This window comes from Chenopodium album, chromosome 25, assembly GCF_948465745.1.
Source record: "Chenopodium album chromosome 25, dcCheAlbu1.1, whole genome shotgun sequence".
In the NCBI taxonomy this organism is placed as follows: Eukaryota; Viridiplantae; Streptophyta; class Magnoliopsida; order Caryophyllales; family Amaranthaceae; genus Chenopodium; species Chenopodium album.
In genome coordinates, this window is record NC_137858.1 from 21,352,822 (window position 1) to 21,368,862 (window position 16,041).

General features: G+C 41.5%; 1 non-coding gene across 1 annotated transcript; it reads right to left on the reverse strand.

Annotated features, from left to right (window-relative positions):
* Positions 1–2,820: 2,820 nt before the first annotated feature.
* Positions 2,821–2,926, reverse strand: LOC145615832 (small nucleolar RNA R71). Its single transcript, XR_014107417.1, has one exon. It is a non-coding gene; the product is annotated as a small nucleolar RNA R71 (small nucleolar RNA).
* Between the last annotated feature and the right edge of the window lie 13,115 nt (positions 2,927–16,041).

Genomic DNA, 16,041 nt, shown 5'->3' on the forward strand with positions numbered 1-16,041 from the left:
GAAATGAATTTGCCTATTTGAGGGAGTTATTGTTCGTGAAGGTAGTAGAGGAGATTATGTGGTTCCTCTTGGGAGTTGGATGTTAGAGGGAGATGGTGATCATGAGTGTTCTTCTTTTGAGAACTCTATGATTGATTTTCATGCCCTCATTGGCGACGTGAGACCTTGTGTTAAGGGAGTCGCGAACCCTTTGCCGATTTCTCATACCCCTCTCTCTCAAAAGTTTGACCACATCCCCTATTTCCTTATTTTTCTCCCTTCCTTTGTTGGTAAGCCTATTGGGGACCCTTTTGTCTATGAGGATTTGCATGTGGCTCATATGTCTCCAATTGGGAAAAAGGGTAATGTTGCCAACCAAAAATATTTTGAGGAGAGTTTGCCATCTTTTTCTTCTTCTTCCTTTTCTTTTTCTTTTTCTTCTTACTTTGTTGAGTTTTCTATTGATCCTTCTTCCTTCTCTTGGCATCTCTCTCCTCATAGGTGTGCACTATTGATGAGTGACATTTATGTCACTCTTAGAGAGTATTTTAGAGTCCTTTTTACGCTTTCTTCTCATGTTTTTCCCTTTTATTCTCTTATTTTCTCGCATTTAAAGTTTGTAGTCCATTTTATGTTTTCTTGCTTTTTAGGGGTATTTTCGTCTTTTCCACTTTACTTTCTTTTTCCTCTCGTATCGTAGGTATAGTTTGAGGCTCGGAGTCTTGTTTGGAAGGACCTCCAAGTGTTTTGGATGCTCGAGAAGCGGCCTCATGTCGTTCAGTGGGCTACAGTTCAAGGCAAGGAGCAAGCTTCCACTCATGGCTAGCGCTCACGTGCATCACCATCATCACCTGCCATAGTGATGAGAGGGCAAGAGTGAAGGATTTTGGTCTGCCATGTTCATCACCATCGTACGAGCATGATGCATGAGAGTGCACTCGAGAGCACCAGCAGCCTTGCCCCTTTGGCTCGAGGGATTTCTTGCAACAGCACTAGAGGGGTGCGTGCGTGCACACCCTCCTATGCGTGCGTGCAGACCCATCTGTGCGCGCGCACGGGAGCTGCTGCGCGCACGCACCACTTCCTCCGTCCCTCTTTGTTTTATTTTGTTATTTAAACCCCTTTTCTTTTCCTTTTAAGGGGTGTGACGTTTTTCTTTGTACTAGACTTATTTTTCCCCATTTGTAGAGAGAGAAACACTCTTAGTTTACTTTGGGTAGAGAGCGAAAGTGTGGATTTCTCCATTGAAGAGCTTGAATTTTGAAGAAGGAACTTGATCAACCTTTGTAGATCTTCAACTTCGATTAATGTGCAATTTCTTACTCTTTCTCTTTACTTTTGCATTTTGTTTTGCTTGCTTATTTTGATTCTTTTTCTTTGCTTATTAATAATGTTGATGCCAATTGATTTGATGATTGATATTGTTCAACATGATTTGTGAGTAGTCTTCTAGCCAAGGGTGTGGGGATGGTGTAGTTGCTAATTGTTCATGCTTATGATATTGGGATTGAGTTGTTTGTGATTAAACCTTTGTAGAGTTGATATTCTTTAATCTTCTGGCAAGTGCACATTGTTGGTTGATTAAAGGTGAATCTTTGCTAACATGACACGGAAGTTGACTTAGTTTAGGTTCATTATTATCGATTGTTCTTTAATTACACCTCCTAGTATATGGTTCTGTTGTGGAAACATAGAGGCTATGTTGGGAGAAGATGATTAACTCCGGAAGGAGATTGGATTGGATTTAATTTCGATATTCATGTATGCTTAGTTCACTCTCAATTTGCTTTCATGTTATTGCATGCTCAAATAGTATCTTCATCTACCCATTCCCCTTGGTGTTTAGTCATATTGATCTTTTGTCCTTTTCACTCTTAGTTTGATCTCTTAGTTATTCGCACTTTTTGTCCCGAGAGATCTTAAGCCTTAAGTAATGAATGCGATGTTTATGCACACCTCCCTGTGGTTCGACCCCTCTATTTACCCTATACTCGTATTAGGTTGGTAGAGCGTTATAAATTCATTTGATTTAGGTGTAGTCATTCAACGACGCGATTATTCCCTTGTCAAATTGGCGCCGTTGCCGGGGAGACGGCTTCCATTGCTTTTTCATTGTTTTATTTGAGACTATCTCACCTTTTGTTTGTTAGTATTTGCTACTATTTGTTACTTGTCAGTGCTTACGTTCTCCTTAGCTTTGTTGTTTGAACAGAGGACGAACCCGCTCAAGGTCTTTGATTCCCATTGATCCGGAGCTAGAGAGGTCTTTGTCTTTACTTTGAAGAGAAGCGAGAGCGAGGAGTAGGAATTCTCACACCCCAACAAAAGAAGTTGTAGGAGAATTGGAAGATACTCCACCATCTTCACCCTCAACTGAAGACTTAGATAGCCCTAACTCACCATCAAATCCGGGAATCAACCCCTTTTCAATCTTTAAGTCCGAAAGTGAAGAAGGTTCTAAAATGGGAGAGAATACACCTTTGAGTCGTCTTGGGGCTCCCGAAGCCTTTAGAGCACAAAGTGGGATCCTAACTCCTACCACTCAAGCCAACAATTTCGAAATCAAGCCCAATTTAATTGCTTTGATAAAGAGGAAACAATTCTCGGGTGGAAAATTTGACAGCCCTCATGAGCATTTGAAAGAATTTGAGAAATATTGTGACACAATCAAAGCCAATGGAGTGACTCAAGAGTATATCCGCCTCAAGGTGTTTCCATTTTCTTTAATTGGGAGAGGTCTAGAATGGCTAGAGAAGGAGGTGCCCCCTAACTCTCTCACAACTTGGGACCAAGTAACTACGGCTTTCTTGAGGAGATTTTACAACCATAGGAAGACCGCCGAGGCTCGGTCTTTGATTCAAGGTTTTCGCCAAAAGAGTGGTGAGACTCTAAGTGTGGCATGGGACCGATACAAAGAGCTTCAACGTCAATGCCCACACCATGGGATACCCAAGTATCAACTCATTCACACTTTTCATGGAGGTCTCATACCTCAAGGGATACCCTAGACGCCGCGGCCGGTGGTCCAATCATGAACAAAGGAGAGGATGAAGTGGAGTGCATCATAGAGGAGGCCGCAAAGCATTATGATGATTGGTATGAAGGAGAAAGGGAGGCTACTTCTAGTAAGGGTGTCTATGCATTGGAGCAAGCCAACGCAATCAACAACCTTTCTACCCAAATCTCCAAGATAGCCAAGCAAATGGACGAATTGATGAAAGAAAGGTCCAACCCTCATGGTAATACCTCCCCATCAACCAAGGGAGGCAATGGTATGACCACTTCTTCCTCCTTTTCTTATAATAAAATGCCTCAAGGATGCATGTTTTGCTCAAATTGTGAAACATATGATTATGATACCTCCCATTGTGTGTATGCTTGTGAAATTTAACCCTCTCCCAATGAACATGATGATAATGTGGAAGATATTAATTCTATGAATTTTTCTCCTAGAATGGATAATGTAGGGAACTTGAGGCCAAACTCCAATCAAATGGGGAATTGGAATCAAGGTGGAAACCGTGGTTAGAACCAAAGTGGTGGTGGTTATGGTAACCAATACCATGGTGGGGGAGGCCCTTCCAATTTCAATGGAAGAGGCTACTCTAACCAAAGGGGGTATGGTTATCAAAACCAACAACCCAACTCCCGATACCATGACCATCAAAATCAAAATTTTGGTGATCAAGGTAACATGGGTAACAATCGACAAAGCAATGTTCCCAACCAAGGCACCGGAGGCAATAGGGGCCAATATGTCTCTAACTACGCCCAAACCAATAGGCCTCCGAGTTTCCATCAATCCTAACTTCCTCTACCTCAACAACCTCTTCAAATTGAGGCCCCTCCAAATGATCCCGTGATGGCTAAGCTAGATGCCATCATGAAAATGAATGAAGAGGAAAAGAAGAGAAATGAAGAGGATAAAAAGCGAGCCAATGCTCATATGAAAATGCTTGAAACCCAAATTGCTCAACTTGCTTCTAATTCTTCTTCTTCTTCTTCTATCCCTAGTCAAGGAGTCAACCCAAAACCTTTGTGTGCCGTGACAACAAGGAGTGGGAAGGTAATAGGGAGTGACCCCTTGGTTGAAGAGGAACCCCAAGATGAGGTAGAGCTAGAGAGGGGGGATGAGAGAACCAATGAGCCTTTGAATGTTGAGAAGGAGAAGGATGTTGAGGTGCCAAAGGAGAAAGAAACCACCCCCTTGCCCCTAAATCTCCAACCCAGAGAGGAGAGACTACCTTTTCCACAACGATTTGTGAGAGCTAAGCTTGATGCTCAATTTGGGAAGTTTTTGGATGTGATTAAGAATTTGCATGTTTCCCTTCGTTTTGTTGATTCCATGAAACAAATGCCCCAATACTCCAAGTTTTTGAAAGACCTTTTGAGTGGGAGAAGGGAGTGTGAAACGGTGAGTTTGACCGCCAATTGTAGTGCAATTCTTTTTAACAAACTCCCTACCAAGTTGAAGGATCCGAGTAGTTTTTCCATCCCTTGTTCTATTAATGGCATTGAATTTGATAAGGCTTTGTGTGATTTAGGAGCAAGTGTGAGTCTCATGCCCTACTCCGTCTACCAAAAGCTTAGTGTAGGAACCCTTTCTCCCACTAACATTACTCTCCAACTAGCGGACCGTTCCATTAAGTTCCCCATGGGTAAGGTTGAGGACATTTCCCTTAGGGTAGGAAAGTTCACATTCCCCGTGGATTTTTATGTGCTAGAGATGGATGAGGATGAGAGGATTCCTATAATCTTGGGTAGGCCATTTCTAGCTACTTTTAGACCCATCATTGATGTGAAGGAGGGTAAGATATCTTTGAAAATTGACAATGACTCCATTGAGTTTGATTTGAATAATGTCATGTAACAACCCTCCTCAAGTGATGAATGTTTTAGAATAGATGTTCTTGATACCGTGCTTAATGAATATTCTCGCTCCCACTTGCTTGCTACTAATGATCCTCTTGAAAGTGTGTTGTTGAATGAATCCAAGATAGGTGTTCACAAGGACGACATACAATTTTATGAGGATTTGCTTGAGGAAAGCAAGAGCGAGTGCATGGATGAGAGCGTGGAGGAAGAGGCTTTTCACATCCATGATATCCTTCAAGTTGAAGAAAGAGAAGAGAGCACCAATGGTAAGGGAGCACCAAAGGTAGACTTGAAACCTCTACTTTTGGGCTTGAGGTATGTATTTCTTGGTTCTAATGAGTCTTTCCCCGTAATTATTAATTCCAACCTAACGGAGGAGCAAACCTCCCTCTTGATCAATGTTTTGAGAAAACACAAGAACGTTTCGGGTTATACCATTGATGACATCAAAGGTATCAGTCCTTCTTTATTCATGCACAAAATTGATCTAGAGGGAGATGCCAAACCCGTTAAGCAAAGGCGAAGGAAGCTTAACCCTTCCATGTAAGAGGTTGTGCGGAAGGAAGTGGCTAAGATTCTTGTTGCGGGAATTATATACCCAATTGCTCATAGTGATTGGGTATCTCCCGTGCAAGTTGTGCCTAAGAAAGGGGGAATGACGGTAGTGAAAAATGATCATGATCAACTAGTTCCCACTAGGCTTGTCACCTGTTGGCGCATGTGCATTGACTATCGCCAACTTAACACAAGTACATGCAAAGATCATTTTCTATTACCGTTCATTGATCAAATGTTGATGAGGCTTACAAAGCATTCCTTCTATTGTTTCCTTGATGGTTACTCGGGATTTTTCCAAATCCCGATTGACCCCAATGATCAAGAGAAGACGACTTTCACATGTCCCTATGGTATTTATGCGTATCGTAGGATGCCTTTCGGGCTTTGTAATGCTCCCGCAACATTCCAACGTTGCATGATGTCTATTTTCAGTGATATGATTGAGGATGAGATAAAGGTCTTTATGGATGACTTCTCCTTTGGAGGAGCCACCTATGAAGATTGCCTATCTAATTTATCTCGTTGCTTGGAAAGATGTGAGAGGGCTAACCTCGTGTTGAATTGGGAAAAGTGCCATTTTATGGTAGAAAGTGGGATTGTTCTTCGGCACAAAATTTCTCATGTCGGCATTGAGGTTGATAGAGCCAAGGTAGAAGTCATTAAGAAACTCCCTCCCCCTACCAACGTGAGGGAAGTGAGATCCTTTCTTGGCCATGCCGGGTTCTATCGGCGTTTTATAAAAGATTTTTCATTGATTGCAAAGCCCCTCACATCCCTATTGCAACAAGATAAAGAGTTTATATTTGATGATGCTTGTCAAGAGTCTTTTTGTAGGTTGAAAGAAGCCCTTTGCACCGCCCCTATTGTCCAAGGTCTGGATTGGTCTCTTGCATTTGAGCTCATGTGCGATGCAAGCGACGAGGCCATTGGTTTGGTTCTTGGGCAATGAAAGGATGGAAAACTTCATGTCATACATTATTTATCCAAAACTCTCAATGATGCCCAACGAAACTACACAACTACCGAGAAGGAGTTCTTAGCGATTATTCACTCATTTGAGAAGTTTAGAACCTACTTCATTGGTTTTAGGACAATTGTGTATACCGACCACTCGGCTCTCATATATTTGATAGGGAAGAAGGAAGCTAAACCAAGGTTGTTGAGATGGGTTTTAGTTCTCCAAGACTTTGATTATGAAATGAGAGACAAGAAGGGAGCCGAGAATTTGGTGGCGAATCACCTTTCAAGGTTAGGTGGTGCAAGGTTCAAGGATGATGGTTTGCCAATAGAGGATGCTCTAAGGGATGATGTGCTATATGTTCTTGAAGTGAAGTCGGCGCCATGGTATGCGGATATTGTGAATTATTTGGCTTGTGGTGCCATACCTCTGGATTTCACTTCACAACAACGCCGAAAGCTCAAGCATGAGGCAAAGAGATACATTTGGGATGATTTGGTTTTGTTGAAGAGAGGAGTCGATGGTTTGTTGAGGAGATGTGTCCCCAACGATGAGGTTCAAGGTGTTCTCCGTATGTGGCACTCTTCTCCTTCTGGTGGGCATATGAGTGCTCAAAAGACCGCCTCAAAGGTTCTTCAATCTATGCTCTTTTGGTCTTCTCTATTCAAGGATGCTTGGATATTTGTCAAGACTTGTGATAGATGTCAACGGATGGGGAATATTTCTAGAAGGGATGAAATGCCGCAAAATCCCATCCTTGAGCTTGAAGTTTTTGATGTGTGGGCTATAGACTTCATGGGCCCTTTTATCTCCTCACATGGGAACAAGTGTATTTTGGTTGCCGTTGACTACGTGTCCAAATGGGCGGAGGCCGTAGCTTCTCCAACGAATGACTCTAAGGTGGTGGTCAATCTTTTCAAGAAAGTGATCTTCCCGAGATTTGGTGTTCCAAGGGCAATAATTAGTGATGGGGGGTCACATTTCAAGCACCACACCTTCGTTTGACTTCTTGATAAGTATGGGGTGTCTCACAAGCGAGGGCTTGCTTACCACCCTCAAACGAGTGGTCAAGCGGAGATCACCAATAGAGAACTTAAGGTGATCTTGGAGAAGACGGTTGCTAGAACGAGGAAGGATTGGTCCTCCAAACTCATTGATTCTCTTTGGGCTTATAGGACCGCCTTCAAGATGCCAATTGGGACCACCCCTTACAAGCTCGTATATGGGAAGAATTGCCATTTACCCGTGGAGATGGAGCATGGTGCTCATTAGGCGATCAAGCAAGTCAACTTGGATCACCATAGTGCGGGAGAGCGAAGGCTTTTAGAGTAGCATGAGCTAGAGGAGTTGAGGATGAATGCCTATGAGAATGCAAGTTAGTATAAGGCAAGAGCAAAAGCGTGGCACGATGCCTAAATCATCAAGAAAGATTTTGTCAAGGGGCAAAAGGTGCTCCTCTTCAACTCGAGATTAAAGCTCTTTCCGGGCAAGCTCCGATCAAGGTGGAGTGGACCATACACTATCACGGAAGCATTCCCGTATGGAGCCTATGAAATTTCCCAGGACGACCACTCTCCTTTCAAAGTCAATGGCCACTGTCACAAGCCCTAATATGAAGGAATCCCGAGTGATGAACCAATTTCAGTATCCCTTCTTGATGTGCATCATCGATATGAACCTCCTTGATTTGCTCAAGGAACGTCGAGCTAACGACGATAAACAAAAGCGCTACCTGGGAGGCAACCCGGCTTTCTAACTCTCTTCTTTGTTATTTTATTTTACTTTATTTGCTTGTTTGGTTTTTGTTTTATTTTTGTTAGTTTTAGTTTTACTTCTCTTTTGTCTATTTTATTTTTATTTATTTCCATTTTATTTTATTTTATTTGTCTCAATCTCACCCTCGGGTTCGTTTTTGTGTAGGTTCGAGTTAGTGGTCCGAGGCGGATTCCCGAGCCAAGCTATTTTTATTTTATTTTGTTTTGTTTTATGTTATTTTATTTTATTTTTATTTTTTTTCTTTATGTGTGTAATTGTTTTTGTTCTTTGCTAAACTTGCTGCCCCCTCCTAACCTACACCCCGCCCTTTCATTATCCTCCACCACACAGGCCCTGCTCAGCCCATGCTCTCTCTCTCACCTGCCTAGGCTGTGCGCACGCACAGCTGGGTGTGCACGCACGCATAGCCCATCATGCCTACTCCCTCGCACCTCCCCTCACTCACCTCACTCACCCTCGCATTTCCAGCACCCTCACTCACCAACCCTTGCTCCCCTGCTGCTGTGCGTGCGCACACAAGGGTGTGCACGCACGCACAGCCTTCACCGTTTCTCCCCCCTTTTCTTCTTTTTTTTTTCTTTCTCTTTCATTACTTATTTCCCCTGTTTATCCCTTCTCTCTCCCCGACTTTCCCCTTTCACCTTCTCCTCCTTTTTTTCCTTTCTTTTCTCTTTCTTTCTTGCGAATCACAGCACAAAATTAACAGAAAATTTCGCAATTTTACTCCAAAAAATTGCAGTTTTTCGATCTAAAAAAAATTTCGATTTTGGGGTTTTCAAATTCGAATTTGGGGATTTGAATTTTGGTCTTGAAGCTTGCAAATTGGTGTTCTATTTGGTTAATTTCATTCTTTCATTCCAATTTCAAGTGCTTTCAAGCATCATTAAGGTATGATTTCAACGGACTTTTGCCTTTAATTTGTTAATAGTTGCTTCATTATTCCAATTGCAAATTTTTATGTTGCTTCTATGAACTTGGCACTAGTTATTTGTACCAAAACCTTATTTCATTCATGTTGGGATTACCTTTGTGCTTGCAATTTCATTAGCAATTCTCTATTTTTATTTGGTGAGGATTTTTTTGTCTTTCTTGTGCACTTGTATTTGAACCAAATTCATGGTGAATTGCTATTTCTTTGTTGTGATTATCTTTGTGCTTGCAATTTCATTGGCAATTCTCTATTTTTATTTGGTGAGGATTTATTGTCTTTCTTGTGCACTTGTTTGTGAACCAAATTCATGGTGAATTGCTATTGCTTTAGTGTGCTTAATTTTAAGCTTGAAATTTCATTAGCAATTATCCATTTTTAATTGGTGGTGATTTCTTGCATATTTTGTGCACTTGTTTGTGTGCCAATTTCATGGCAAATTGCTCATACTTGGCTCTTATTCTTGTAGGTTGCTCCTTTACGTCGTAAGAAAAGAGCTAGGCCAAGCACTACTGAATCTCGACATGTGGTTCCTCCTTCTCCCGAAGTTGTTGAGACTTACGGAATCGAATTTTCAAAGGAACTTCATTGGGTGAGGTTCATTCAACTATCAAAGAGAAAGCTCAAGTCTACACGATTTTATCATCGTGGCTTGGTATTGACCGAGATGTCCGACTTCTTGCAAGAAATTTGGGCCTTTTGGACTTCTTGGACCTTAATGCTCCTACATATGCTCGTTCGACTTTTGAGTTCCTTTCATCTCTCGAGGTGGTATGGGAAGATGATGAAGATAATGATGGTTCGAGGGTCTTGACATTTCAACTCTTCAATAGTGACCATCGAATTTCGGAATCTCAACTTGGTGCTTTCTTTCAATTTCCTACCTCCGCAAATGTGAAAATGAGCGATTCTTATCAATATGACGAGCAAAATTGGTGGTGTAGCATCGCCAAGGAAGATTACTATGAGGCACAAACTTCCAAGGCCGCTTCCATTGTTCATCCGGCCATGCGCTATTTCAATCGCATCATCACTTATGCTCTTTGTTCCAAGGACTCTTTGGGTGCCATTTCTCGTGAAGAGTTGTGTTGGCTATGGATGGCTAGCCATGACCAAGGAGAGCTTGAATTGGTAGACTTCACTCAACATTTGACAAACCGTTTTCTTGATATTAGAAATGGTATTACGCTCTCGGGAAGCATTCAAATCGAGGGCATGATCTCAATTCTTGCCATGGGCCTAGAGGATTCTTACAAGACATTGATTAGTAATCTTTCACCTATTATGGACCCAAAGGAAAAGTATCCCTCGCACTCCCTTAACATCTATGCACTTGTCAATCAAAAGTTTCTTGAGCGAACAACGAGGCCCGATCTTTTCATTTGGAAGGTCAATCGGGTTGCGGATTGGTGCTTAATTCCAAGTAAGGAGACCACCCTAAGGACAAAGAAGAAGAACAATACTATTATTTGGTGGCCCCCGAAGTGTAGCATTGATCCTTCTCTTCGGCGGAGGACTAATCGACCGCGTGCCAACTCCGATGATGCCCCTTTGTCGAATTTCCAAGCTTTGCCCCCGATTAGTCGGGGAGGTACATCTATCCCTTCCTCTACTTCTTCTTCTTCTTCAATTGAGTTAGCTACTTTGCATGCTAAGTTGGATTCTATTGTCAATGTTTTGTCTTGTATGCCTGTGAGTCACCTATCTCATATGCATTTGGGGGAAGACTTTGTTCTTGGCTATGACTACAATGCTCGCCAAGTGTATGATTTGCATGTTAGGAGGGGAGAGATTGAACCATACCTCAACTATCCTTATCTCCCGGTCCTACAAGGACCTATCCCTCAATGGGAACTCTTTGACCCTTCTGTCGGTCCTCGGCCTTGCTACCCTTATTGGGAAGGCCCCCATGTCCCCCCTAGTGCTATTGTGGGAACTTCCCCGGCCACTTATGACTATAGGAAGCCCGGCTGTTGTGATTACACCTATGACCCTGCGAACCCTTTACCTTTTACTAACCCCGAGACATTTGGTAGGTGGGGTTTATCGGGTCCACCAATCTTAGATGATTGGTCTCATTTTTTTTTGCGGTGGATAAGGCAAGGAGGTTGGGTAGGTTGAAGGGTAAGGCTCCCGTAGAGGTGGGCGATTTAGTTAGCTCTAATCATGCCATTTTGGAGACCGGTGAGGGGAGTACCCATTCTACCCCTTACCATAGTGCCGAGTGATCCTATCTTGGCTACCCCCCCTCTTGGTTGTTTCTTTGGAGTTGTTTTTATGCATTTCATGTTTAGTTTTGAGTGGGGGTAGTTCTTTTGAGGCTTAGGGGTTTAACTTTTAGGTGTTGTGCGGTTTACTTGCCCCCTTTGCTTCTATGGTTCACTCTTGGTCTCTTTTCTTTATCAGTGTTGATGGTTGTTGTTTCATGCTTCTTTGTTAGTCTGCGCCGTTGATGTCGGCTCCTTGTTGATGATTGTCTGTTGATGCTTTGTCTCGCTGGTTGTTTCTCTTGATCATTGCTCTATTGCATTCTGATGATTCTATGATTCCGATTCACTCATGCTACATGATTCCCGTTATTTTCATTCCCTAGAATAGTTTCTCTTTCTTTATTTTCATTTCTTTCTTTTTCTTTTCTTTATTTTTCTTTGAAGTTACTAACCTTCTTTTGTGTATAGTTTTCCCTTTTTCCCTCTTCTTCTTTTTATTTACTTGCTAGGCCTTTTCTTCGGAGCGTGTGTCCCAAGGCATTTGATTCACGAAGTTTTGATCCACTTTAGCTCGCATTTGGCTATACAACATTGCTTGTAGGGATTGTATTTGTTTGAAAGGTTATATTGGCTCTTTTGTGGGTCTTGCATCAACCTTCCGGTAATATCTTTTCTTGCTTTCCCTCCTAGCAATGCCTTATTGGACTTATTTTTGGTATATTTGGATTGAACTTCGCCTTCCCCTTTCCCTTGGATTCTTTATGCTTGATTAGATGTATTGCCTTATCATGCTTGGGGGGAGGATCGTTTATTTCATGTTGATTGGTCTATTAGTTCAATTTGCAATGTCTTTGGGTATATGCGTTTCCTTTGTTTTTTTTTGACAAATACAAAAAGATTTTCGTTTTAATCAAGGTAAATAGGTGTTGTGTCTTTGTTTTAACTTGGTTGGACATTATATCTCGTGGATTTGCTTACTCTTGAATGCCTTTCTTCCTAAGTGGTTAATGTGTGCACGGTTTGAGAGTGTCATCGGTTGACTCTAGGATATTACATGCTCAGGTAGCCGGGTTAAGAACTTTAAGGGCGCCATGAAGCCCTAGTTCACGGGTATGTGGTAAGATGGTGTTGCTCTCTATAGTGGATTTGGCACCCTTGGTTGGTATTTTCTTAGTTATAATCCCTTGTGAGATAACATTGTTCTAGCCTCCATCACTTTGTTGTGTGGCACATTTGGATCCTTAGCTATGCATGTCTTGATCCTTGTTTTGACTTATAGCTCCCAAGATCGTGACCGAAGCACTCTAGGGGAGGAAAAGGGCATTTCTTTCTCATTTTTCTTTATTTTCTTTTTGTTTTGTTACAAACTTGATTTTCTATTTTGCATAAACCTACTTGCTAACCAATTTGAGCCTTATATTTCCCGCTCTTGTTTAAACCGCATTGCAAACCTAGTGGCCTATGTTAACCAACCCTTATAGTTAGTGAAGCATTGGCATGTGAGGTTTGAATTTTGAGAATGTTGATCATAAACAAGAAGCACTTCATGATTTTGTTAGAGTTGAGCTTGTGATGAATAACGCAATTCATGAAAATCAAATGAAGTTTCAAGAAAAAGCCGTCCAAAATTGAAAAAAGGCAAGGACAATGAATAAAGTTAAAAAAAAAACCAAAAATAAATTTTGATGGTTTCGTTTTCTTCCCTAGTTTACGCATTGAGGACAATGCTTTGTTTAAGCTTGGGGGGGGGGGATCATTCCTTTACTTTTGTATATATTGTGTGTTGGTCTTGAATAAGCTTGGGGGAGTGGCATTATTGGTATTTTTGTTTGATATTTAGTGACTTCTTGAGTTGTTTTTTTTTTTTAGTGTTGGCCGCACTTTTTGCTTCACTTAGGAAATATCACCTAATTTCAAATTTTTACCCCGCCTTAACCCTTAGCCTTACGTTACAACCAATGAAAAGACCCTTAGACTCTAGTGGGTTAGGTTAAAAGAACGGTGGAGGGAGATAGATTTCAAACCTATGGAAAGAGTGTGCATAGTTGAGATGTCGGGATTACCTTCTCAAAGTTTTTCATTTCTTTATCTTTTTCCGATTCCTTCGTGGAATCTTAAGAAGCTAGCTTAAGGGTTGATTCGAAGCTAGTGGAGAGAACGTGGCCCGTTTGGTTGGGGCTAGGGTGGATTGAGTCCTAAGTAGTTCTCTATGCTTAGCATGTGTTATGTTTTAATCAACCATTGACATCTTGGAACGTGCATACATTTGTCCATTTAGAAAGGTTTGCATTCATCAGTACTTGTCCCTATCTCTTGTCCATACACGAGCTTGTGTTTTGATTTCTCTTTTCATGTTTCTTTTTCTTTTCCTTTTGTTGTCTTGCCTTGGTTTTTGTCGAGAGTTGTGGGGTAAGCTCTTAGGAAACCCTCACGAGAGCATCACTCGTCCTCTAGGGCGATCTAGGGGTTTAAATGGCTTGTCTTTAGTTGCTAAAATTGACCGTGATTCCTACGACAGTGAGTTAGTGTACATTCTTTCCCTTTGTTTCTTTTTAGTCTCTTTTGCTTTCAATAATTCCATCTTGTTCTCTTTTGCCTAAGCTTTGCTCGAGGACGAGCAAAGGTTTAGCTTGGGGGAATTTGATGAGTGACATTTATGTCACTCTTAGGGAGTATTTTAGAGTCCTTTTTACGCTTTCTTTCTCATGTTTTTCCCTTTTAATCTCTTATTTTCTCGCATTTAAAGTTTGTAGTCCATTTTATGTTTTCTTTCTTTTTAGGGGTATTTTCGTCTTTTCCACTTTACTTGCTTTTCCCTCTCTTATCGTAGTTATAGTTCGAGGCTCGGGCCCTTGTTTGGAAGGACCTCCAAGTGTTTTGGATGCTCGAGAAGCGGCCTCATGTCGTTCGGTGGGCTAGAGTTCAAGGCAAGGAGCAAGCTTCCACTCATGGCTAGCGCTCTCGTGCATCACCATCATCACCTGCCATAGTGTTGAGAGCGCAAGAGTGAAGGATTTTGGGCTGCCATGTTCATCACCATCGTACGAGCATGATGCATGTGAGCGAACTCGAGAGCACCAGTAGCCTTGCCCCTTTGGCTCGAGGGATTTCTTGCAACAGCACTATAGGGGTGCGTGCGTGCACACCCTCCTGTGCGTGCGTGCAGACCCCTCTGTGCGCGCGCACGGGAGCTGCTGCACGCACGCACCACTTCCTCCGTCCCTCTTTGTTTTATTTTGTTATTTAAACCCCTTTTCTTTTCCTTTTAAAGGGTGTGACATTTTTCTTTGTACTAGACTTATTTTTCCCCATTTGTAGAGAGAGAAACACTCTTAGTTGACTTTGGGTAGAGAGAGAAAGTGTGGATTTCTCCATTGATGAGCTTGGATTTTGAAGAAGGAACTTGATCAACCTTTGTAGATATTCAACTTCAATTAATGATATGGTTCTAGTGTGGAAACATAGAGGCTATGTTGGGAGAAGCCGATTAACTCCGGAAGGAGATTGGATTGGATTTAGTTTCGATATTCATGTATGCTTAGTTCACTCTCAATTTTCTTTCATGTTATTGCATGCTCAAATAGCATCTTCATCTACCCATTCCCCTTGGTGTTTAGTCATATTGATCTTTAGTCCTTTTCACTCTTAGTTTGATCTCTTAGTTATTCGCACTTTTTGTCCCGAGATAGCTTAAGCCTTAAGTAATGAATGCGGTGTTTATGCACACCTCCCGGTGGTTCGACCCCTCTATTTACCCTATACTCGTATTAGGTTGGTAGAGCGTTATAAATTCATTTGATTTAGGTGTAGTCGTTCAACGACGCGATTATTCCCTTGTCAACTATGCTTGTTTCATGCCTTATTTTTGTCATGTGCACACTTACTTTCTTATGAAATGTGTAGTAGTGCATTTGACAAGCTCTTGCATGCGTTCAATTGTTATTTTACTAGAGCGGTCAATCTTGGACTTTAAGCAAGCCTTTCTCGGGAAGTAACTCGTGTTTCAGATTAGATTTTCCTTTGTTTTTAGAATAGATTTTCTCTCATGGAAATGTTTGTGTGCCTTTTTCTAGGTACATGACTTGATATACTTCTGTGCTTCGATTTGGATCAAGAATCAAGGAAGGTTGATTCTTTTTTTTCTAACATATGGAAACAAGGTTCAATTCTTAAGAAATTAGCTTTGAAAGGTTAAATTGGGACATTTGCAGGTATTTACACCCACCTAATATCCGGTAATATCCTTCCTTGCTCTTTCTCTAGTGGATGATAACTTGTTGGACAAAAATTGGTTTTTTGGATTGATCTCCTTGTTTTCCCCTCCCAGAGTTTCTATGCTTTATGATTTGAGTGTATTGTCTCATTCAAGCTTGGGGGAGGGTATTCTATCATGTTTGGTGGGATTTTGATTCATATATGCTATGCACCCTTGTATATGCTTTTCCATGTTTCTTATACTTTGAAAAACTCCAAACAGATTTTTGTTTCTATCAAGGAAAATTAGCAATGTGTTTTGTATGATTGAATGCTTTTCTTCCTAAATGGTAATGGTGTGCATGGTTTGAGAGTATGCTTGGTTGATTCTAGGATAAAGCATGCTAAGGTAGTTGGTTAGAACTAGTGGGAACATGAACTCGAATTCTACTTGTTTGTGGCATGTTTGGTAGTTGCTTCCTATAGTCGATTTGACACCAATAGTGAGTTTTTGCTACATCCGTGTGAGGTTCATCGTTTTTCAAGCCTTCGTCATATATATT